The following is a 9,386-nucleotide window of genomic DNA, read 5'->3' as shown; positions in this document are numbered from 1 at the left end:
ACTGATCCTCTTCAGATCAGCCATGATCTTATTGAATGGCGGGGCAGGCTCGAAGGGCTAGATGGCCTACTCCTGCTCCTATTTCTTATGTTCTTAAGCCGGGAATTGAACCCGGGTCCCTGGCGCTGTGAGGCAGCAGTGCTAACCCACTGTGCCACCCTGTATGTGTGGTTGTAGTGGCAGAGCGGGTATCTAAGTTGTTGAAGTGTGTGTGTTGGCACCTGAGACTGGGACAGGGTGTGCGTGTGTGTGTTAGTGAGGGAGGTGCTTGTATCTGAGATTGGGACAGGCTGTGTGTTAGTGGTGGTGAACCTCTATAATGTTATTTGGGATTCAGTTACTTAACCAATCCTGTCATCTTGTAAAAGCAACATCGTTTTGAATCTGAAGTGTATTTCCTGAGTAACACCCGTGTGGAGAAAATGAGTGGAGTTATAATTTGAGTTATTATTGTCACATATATTGGGATACAGTGAAAAGTATTGTTTCTTGCACACGATACAGACAAAGCATACTGTTCATAGAGAAGGAAAGCTGGGGGACGTGGGGGGAGGAGGTGTACAGGACACATTCTTACATTGGTTCTCAGTCACAGGGAAGTGAGTGAATGTGATGGTGCTCGGACTATCTTCCCCCTGTCGAGATTAGAAAATGTCTTTACAGAAGTTAGATGGATGGAAAGATCAGGACAGGGCAAGAATGTCAATCAAACCAGCTACACAGGGCTGTCTAGACGGAGCTGCAGATGGGGTGGGGGGGGGGGGGGGGGTGGTGGTGGTGATGGTTGGAATCCGACGTCATATACATTCTTGTCTGTCGATTAATTTGTTTTTTGCACTTGCCTCTGTCCCCAAGTACAGACAAGGTAGTAAGATGGCACAAAAACACTCTGACAGGAGGGAAGGGGTCATTTCAAGAAATATTTACAATTTGTAGAATCCCCGCCGCCCGCCTTCAGATTTTGAAACCCCATAAGATATTTTTATAAGATATACTGCAAAGATGTGCAGTTTAGGTGGATTGGCCATGCTAAATTGCCCCTCGGTGTTAGAGGGATTAGCAGGGTAAATACATGGGGTTACAGGGTTAGGGCCTGGGTGGGATTGTTGTTGGTGCAGGCTCAATGGACTGTGTGGAGTCTGCACGTTCTCCCCATGTCTGTGTGGGCTTCCTCCAGATGCTCCAGTTTCCCCCCCACACTTCAAAGATGTGCGGGTTTGGTGGATTAGCCATGCCAAATTGCTCCTTAGTGTCATGGGGACTAGCAGGCTAAATATGAGGGGTTACAAGAATGGGGCTGGGTGGGATTATGGTTGGTATGGACTGGATGGGCCGAATGGCCTCCTCCTGCACTGTAGGGATTCTATGAATAGTGTCACAAGTAGGCTTACATAAACACTGCTATGAAGTTACTGTGAAAATCTCCATGTCGCCACACTTCAGTGCCTGTTCGGGTACTGCGAGGGAGAATTTAGCCTGGCCAATACACCCTAACCAGCATGTCTTTCGAAGGAAACCCAGAAGAAACCCATGCAGACATGGGGAGAATGTGTAAACTCCTCACAGACAGTGACCCAAGCTGGGAATCGAACCCAGGTCCCTCACACTGTGAGGCTGCAGTGCTAACCATTGTGCCACCTTGATGGTGTCTTGAGTGGGAACAGTTTCTCCCTATTTACTCTGTCCATACCCTTCAGAACCTCAAATATTTTGGTCAAATCTCTTCTCGGACTATTTCTTTCTGGGGTAAACAGAACAAACTCTCCAATCTATCCTCATAGCTATAGTTCCTCATCCCTGGAATTATTCTTGTGAATCTTCTTTGCACTTTCCCAATGCCTTCACATCCTTCCTCAAGGTGAAACTGAGCACATCTCAGTCTCAACTGGACTCGCCACATAAACACAGTGGCTACAAGAGCAGGTCAGAGGCTGGGAATGTTGTGGCGAGTAACTCACCTCCTGACTCCCTAAAGCCTATTCACCTTCTACAAGGCACAAGTCAGGAGTGTGATGGAATACTCCCTACTTGCCTGGATGGGTGCAGCTCCAATACTCGAGAAGCTCGACACCATCCAGGACGAAGCAGCCCTGCTCGATTGGCACCCCATCCACAAACATTCACTCCCTTTACCACCGACACTCAGTAGCGGCAGTGTGTACCATCTACAAGAGGCACTGCAGCAATTCACCAAAGATCTTTAGACAGCATCTTCCAAACCTACTTCCATCTAGAAGGGCAAGGGACAGCAGGTACGTGGGAACACCACCCCCTCTCCAAGTTGTTCACCATATCCTGACTTGGAAATATATTGGCCGTTCCTCCGCAGTCGCTGGGTCAAAATCTTGGCATTACCTCCCTAACGGCTGTGGGTCAACCCATAGCACGGGGACTGCAGCGATTCAAGAAGGCAGCTCACCACCACCTTCTCAAGGGGCAACTAGGGATGGGCAATAGATGTTGGCCCAGCCAGCGACACCCATGTCCCAGAAATGAATAAGAAAAATGAGGCCTAGCTAGTGTCTTATACAAGGCAAAAATTGACCTCCCTATTCTTGTGCTCAAAATCGCTCAAATCTTGGATACCGCTTCCTTCACTAAGTTCTGTCTCTCTCCAGGGACTAGCTAAGCGACAAGCTCGTTAAGTGTAGGTCGGAGAACTAATTCCGAACAGCAGCCTTGGCTGTGGTGACGGAGGGATTTATTCCCAGCAACGCTCGGAGAATTCAGCAAAACCAGAAGAGAGAAAATTGCCACCCTTCTGGGGCCTCAATTTATTCATTATATAAATTCCCAAAAATAGCAGCGTATTTTCTTTTGACAGATTAAATATCGCTCTCTCTCCTTTTTTCTGTACACGCTGCCGAGATGTTGTTGTTCTGAAAGTGGCCAACATTTAACAACAGCCTTTTGAAGAGAGAAAATAAATCCTTTACTTCAGATTAGGGTTCAAAATGGAAGTTTGAAGGCCAGGAGGGAAACTAGAAGCCATTCGGCCCTTCGAGCCTACCCCGCCATTCATTTTGACCGATCATCAAATTCAATATCCTGTTTCCCGCACCCCCCCTCTTCCCCCCTCACAATATCCCTTAATTCCTTTAGCTCCAAGGGCTTGTATCTAATTTCTTCTTGAAGTCACACAACGTTTTGGCCTCAACTGCATTCTGTGGTAGTGAATTCCACACATTCTCTGGGTAAAGAAATTTCTCCTCACCTCAGTCCCGAAAGGGTGGCACAGTGGTTAGCACTGCTGCCTCACAGTGCAAGGGACCCGGGTTCGATTCCCAGCCTGGGTGACTGATATGATTTGATTTATTATTGTCACGTGTATTGGGATAGAGTGAAAAGTATTGTTTCTTGCGCGCTGTACAGGCAAAGCATACCATTCATAGAGAAGGAAAGGTGTAGAATGTAGTGTTACAGTCATAGCTAGGGTGCAGAGAAAGATCAACTTGATGCAAGGTAGGTCCATTCAAAAGAATGTGTCCAAAGATGCTTAGGTTAGAGGGATTAGCGGGTATGTTGGGATGTGGGGGTAGGGCCTGGGTGGGATTGTGGTCAGTGCAGACTCGGTGGGCCGAAGGGCCTCTTTCTGCACTGTAGCATTCTATGGTCTGACGGCAGCAGGGAAGAAGCTGTTCTTGAGTCAGTTGGTACGTGACCTCAGACTTTTGTATCTTTTTCCCAACGGAAGAAAGTGGAAGAGAGAATGTCCAGGGTGGGTGGGGTCTCCTTGATTATGCTGGCCGCTTTGCCGAGATAGCGGGAAGTGTAGACAGAGTCGATGGATGAGAGGCTGGTTTGCATGATGGATTGAACTGTCTTTGCGGAGTTTGCATGTTCTCCCCATGTCTGCGTGGGTTTCCTCCAGGTGCTCCGATTTCCTCCCACGGTACAAAGATGTGTTGGTTAGGGCGCATTGGCCGTGCTAAATTCTCCCTCAATGTTCCCAAACAGGCGCTGGAGTGTGGCAACTCGGGGATTTTCAGGGTAACTCCATTGCAGTGTTAATGTAAACCTACCTGTGACACTAATAGATGAATGCACTTTAAAAACCTTAATCCTCAAAGTGTGACCCTTAGTTCTTGACTCCCCCCATCCCTCTCCCCACCTCCCACCTCCCCTCCACCTCCCCTTCACCATCATAGTCCACTCCCATCCAAGTAAATGGGAATTTACATGACATTAGCTGGTGAGGTAGACATTGCGGGGGTAGTGGGGGAGGGTGCTGTATAATCCTGACCTTTGTTAATTCTTAAAGTTAAAAGTTAAAGTTTATTTGTGAGTCACAAGTAGGCTGACATTAACACTGCAATGAGGTTACTGTGAAAATCCCCTAGTCGCCACACTCCGGCGCCTGTTCAGATCAATGCACCCAACCAGCACGTCTTTCAGATTGTTGGAGGAAACCAGAGCACCCGGAGAAAACCCACACAGACACGGGGAGAATGTGCAGACTCCACACAGACAGTGACCCAAGCCAGGAATGGAACCCAGGTTCCTGGCACTGTGAGGCAGCAGCGCTAACCACTGTGCCACCCAAATAAATAAGTTTATTTCTTATTCCAGTGGCTAGTACTCAGTGATATCCAAGGGCTGGCGCAGTGGTTAGCTCTGCTGCCTCACAGTGCCAGGGACCTGGCTTCCATTCCTGGCTTGGGTCACTGTCTGTGTGGAGTTTGCACATTCTCCCCGTGTCTGCGTGGGTTTCCTCCGGGTGCTTCGGTTTCCTCCCTTGCTGGTTAGAGTGCATTGACCCGAACAGGTGCCGGAATGTGGCAACTAGGGAATCCTCACAGTGGCTTCATTGCAGTATTAATGTAAGCCTTACTTGTGACTAATAAATAAACTTTGGGGTGTGTGGGACTGCCTCTGAACTCCCAGTGTTGGTGTACGCAGTTAACTCTGAAATCTTGTCCTTATTAAAGGGTGTTACGTCATTAGATGGAAAAGAGATGATTTAGTCATTCTGGTTTGCCAGTGGGATTAAGTTCAGATGGGCAAAGTGGGGCGGGGGTTGGGGGGGGTGGTGGTTTGGAAAATTCCCAGCATAAAGCGTCTCATCGGATGGGTGGCCTTGTGGAGTTCTGAGGCCTGCGGAATAGGCCTAACTCCATGGTCCAGCTGATTGGACCTGCCGTAGTTGACCTCAGTGCTACCCGGGATGAGACGTTAAATAACGTTATTCTCCTTCAGGTGCACACATGAGATCCCATATCACTCTTTCCTGGAAGAGTAGAGAAATTCTCCCCGGGGTCCCGGCAAATATTTTCAAACATTGCACAAAGGCCAGAGTATTGAGTTTAAAAATTGGCAAGTCATGTTGCAGCTTTATAGAACTTTAGTTAGGCCGCACTTGGAATGTACTGTTCAATTCTGCTTGCCACAGAAGGATGTGGAGGCTTTGATACAGAAAAGATTTACCAGGATGTTGCCTGGTATGGAGAGCATTAACTATGAGGAGAGGTTGGGGAAACTTGGTTTGTTCTCACTGGAGTGACGGAGGTTGAGGGGAGACCTGATAGAAGTCTACAAGATTATGTGAGGCGTGGACAGAGTGGATAGTCAGAAGCTTTTTCCCAGGGCGGAAGAGTCAATTACTAAGGGGCACAGGTTTAAGATGTGAGGGGCAGGGTCTAAAGGAGATGTAGGAGGCAGATTTTTTTACACAGAGAGTGGTGGGTGGCTGGAACTTGTTGGAGGTAGTGGAAGCGGATATGGTAGTGACTTTTAAGGGGCGTCTTGACAAGTACATGACTAGGATGGGAATAGAGGTCTGTGGAAGGGTAGGGGGTTTTAGTTCAGTTGGGCAGCATGGTCGGTGCAGGCTTGGAGGGCCGAAGGGCCTGTTCCTGTGCTGTAATTTTCTTTGAAAAGTTCTGAATATTGGTCCACTCTTGCTGTTTGTGGGATGCTGCTGTGCGCAGATTGACAGCCATCTTGCCTACATTCTCATGGTGGGCGGGACATCAAAGCAACTCCCCGACTGCCGGTTTGCGCACAGCAAGATCCCAGCTGAACCTAACAGTCTGTCTCATGGATGCGGTTGTGGGGGGCAAATTTGCCCCAACAAGAGGGCACAGTTGAGGGAGAAGGAGAAGGAGGCTGGGTTCCTTGAAGAATTTAGTCACGGGACGTGGGCATCGCTGGCAACATTTATTGCCCATCCCTAATTGCCCCTTGGGAAGGTGGTGGGTGAGCCGCCATCTTGAACCTGCTGCAGTTCTTTTGGTGTAGGTACACCCACAGTGCTGTTAGGGAGGGAGTTCCAGGATTTTGACCCAGTGAAGGAACGGCCGATATATTTCCAAGTCGGGGTGGTGAGTGGCACGGGGGGGGGAGCTTACAGGCAGTTGGTGGGGGAGGGGGGCATCCCATGTATCTGGTGCCCTGAGATGGTAGCAGTCATGGGCTTAGAAGGTGCTGTCGAAAGAGCCTTGAGTTGCTGCAGTGCATCTTGTAGATGGTGCACACAGCTGCCACTGTGCATCGATGGAGGAGGGAGTGACCTCCGAAGTATAGAAGGAGGCCATTTGGCTCAATGAGTCTGTACCGCCCACATCCCACCCAGGCCCTATTCCCATAACCCCACGCATTTACCCTACTAATTGGCCGTGCTGAATTGCCCCTTAATGTTATGGGGACTAACTAGGGTAAATACATGGATGGGTTTGTGGTCGGTGTAGACCTGATGGGCCAATTGGCCTCCTTCTGCACCATAGGATTCTAGCATCTCCCTGACACTTGAGGGCAATTTAGCATGGTCAATCAACCTAACCCGCACATCTTTGGACTGTGGGAAGAAACTGGAGACTTTAGTTTGATGGAAAGGAGTGAGCTTTGATTTTTTAATTGCTCTTTGCTTAGGGCCTTACCTTCAGTCATTCCAGCATTTCGTTGGGCTCCCCCCTCCCTCTGCACGCTTCCTCCCCCAATCCTCCCCCTTTCCGACCTGGCCTAGCCCAGACAGAGTAATTCATCCCGTACTGTTGTTGTGTCAGATCTAGAACCAGAGGACACAACCTCAGGCTAAAGGGACGATCCTTTAAAACTGAGATAAGGAGGAATTTCTTCAGCCAGAGAGTGGGGAATCTGTGGAACTCTTTGCCGCAGAGGAGGTCGGGTCATTGAGTGCCTTTGAGACAGAGGTAGATAGGTCCTTGATTAAAAAGGGGATCAGGGGGATATGGGCAAAAGGCAGGAGAATGGGGATGAGAAAAATATCAGCCATGATTGAATGGCGGAGCAGACTCGATGGGCCGAGTGGCCTCATTTTGCTCCTATGTCTTATGGTCTTTTCTTGCGACAGATGAATGGAGTGGATTCGCATTTGTGTCATCTCTCTCTGTCTTAGCGCTGGCGTTGAAAATGTGGAGTCAAGGTTACAGATTGCGATTTGATTTATTATTGTCGCATGTATTAACATACAGTAAAACGTCTTGTTTCTTGCGCGCTATACAGACAAAGCATACTGCTCATAGAGGAGGAAAGGAGAGAGTGCAGAATGTAGTGTTACAGTCATAGCAAGGGTGCAGAGAACTTAGTGCAAGGTAAATCCATTCAAAAGTCGGACGGCAGCAGGGAAGAAGCTGTTCTTGAGTTGGTTGGTACGTGACCTCAGACTTCTTCCCGACGGAAGAAGGTGGAAGAGAGAATGTCCGGGGTGTGTGGGGTCCTTAATTATGCCGGCTGCTTTGCAGCGGGAAGTGTAGACAGAGTCAATGGATGGTTTGCGTGATGGATTGGGCTACATTCGTGGCCTTTTGCAGTTCCTTGCGGTGTTGGGCAGAGCAGGAGTCCATACTGAACTGCTTAACTCGCGTGTGTGTGTGTGTGTGTGATATGCAAACCTTTTGGACTTCAGCTGAGATACCGTGCTTGCTGTTCACCCTATTTGCCTTGAGATCGGCCTTCCCTCACTTCCCTCTAGTGAATTAGATACATGTACCCCTCTGTCCCCCTCCCGTCTCCAAATCGTCCCCTATCCGACTCCCCCTTTGTCTCCCTCGGATCACGCACGACTTCTGGCGGTGTTCTGAGTAATGGGCCTCGAACTCTCCCGGGCTCCTCCACAAAGAGGGGTAATTAAGTCACCACCAGCAGCTGTACGTGAGAGAGCATTTCAAAATGGCCCCCATGTCCAATGAGCTAAATTTTATCCCGTTCTTTCATATGTATAAAAAAACCCCCCTGACAATTGCTCCAAGCTGAGAGGGACAAACCTTTCAGCCTCCGATTGAATAGCGATAATGCACTCCTCGACAAATTGGCTGAGAGGTTGAGAAGATTGATGGAGTTGACCTCTGACCTCGTTCTTCAGTCACCCTACCGGCCTGGTCACGTGACGCCGGGTGTCCATCATCCCTCCAGCCGATTGGCTGAGGAGACATGACAATGTGGACACGAGCAGCTGCAGCGAGGCTCCGATTGGAAATTGGCCGCACTCCCCGAATAAATAGCGACAGCTTTTGAATGTTGACCCTGGGAACAATGCGGGCGTCAAGGGGAGAGACAGATGGCCTCGCTCACTATTGGGCAAAAATGGTTTTCCCCTTTGTGTTCACACTCTAGTTCACCACCCCCTCCGCCTACCCCTCCCGCTCTTATCCTGAGGGAAGCAGCTTCTGCCCGGAACCACGATCTCCACCTGGCATTGACAGGCGTGCCCACCATCGCTCACTGTACGGCTCTGGGGACTGACTGGCTGTGAGCTGATCGACCTTGAGGGGCGCCACGAGCAAGTTCAACCCAGCCATTCCACAAAATAGATCCGTCCCTCGCTCTGTCACTTACTCAGACCCCTCACTGTCACACACACACACACACCTCCCTCACTTTGTCACTCACACACCCCTCGCTGTCACTCTCAAACCTCCCTCACTCTGTCTCACACACACCCCTCACTCTGTCACTCACTGTCTCACACACACACACACACCCCTCTCTCTCACACACACATACCCCTCCCTCTGTCACACACACACACCCCTCTGTCTCACACACACACCCCTCTGTCTCACACACACACCCCTCTGTCTCACACACACACACACCCCTCCCTCTGTCACATATACACACCCCTCACTCTGTCACACACATACATGCACTCCTCGCTCTGTCTCACGCGCGCCCCTCGCTCTGTCTCACGCGCACCCCTCGCTCTGTCTCACGCGCACCCCTCGCTCTGTCTCACGCGCACCCCTCGCTCTGTCTCACGCGCACCCCTCGCTCTGTCTCACGCGCACCCCTCGCTCTGTCTCACGCGCACCCCTCACTCTGTCTCACGCGCACCCCTCACTCTGTCTCACGCGCACCCCTCACTCTGTCTCACGCGCACCCCTCACTCTGTCTCACGCGCACCCCTCACTCTGTCTCACGCGCACCCC

Source organism: Carcharhinus amblyrhynchos, unplaced genomic scaffold, assembly GCF_965287045.1.
Source record: "Carcharhinus amblyrhynchos unplaced genomic scaffold, sCarAmb.v2.hapA scaffold_564, whole genome shotgun sequence".
NCBI lineage: Eukaryota > Metazoa > Chordata > Chondrichthyes > Carcharhiniformes > Carcharhinidae > Carcharhinus > Carcharhinus amblyrhynchos.
Note: the sequence above shows the minus strand (reverse complement) of the source record.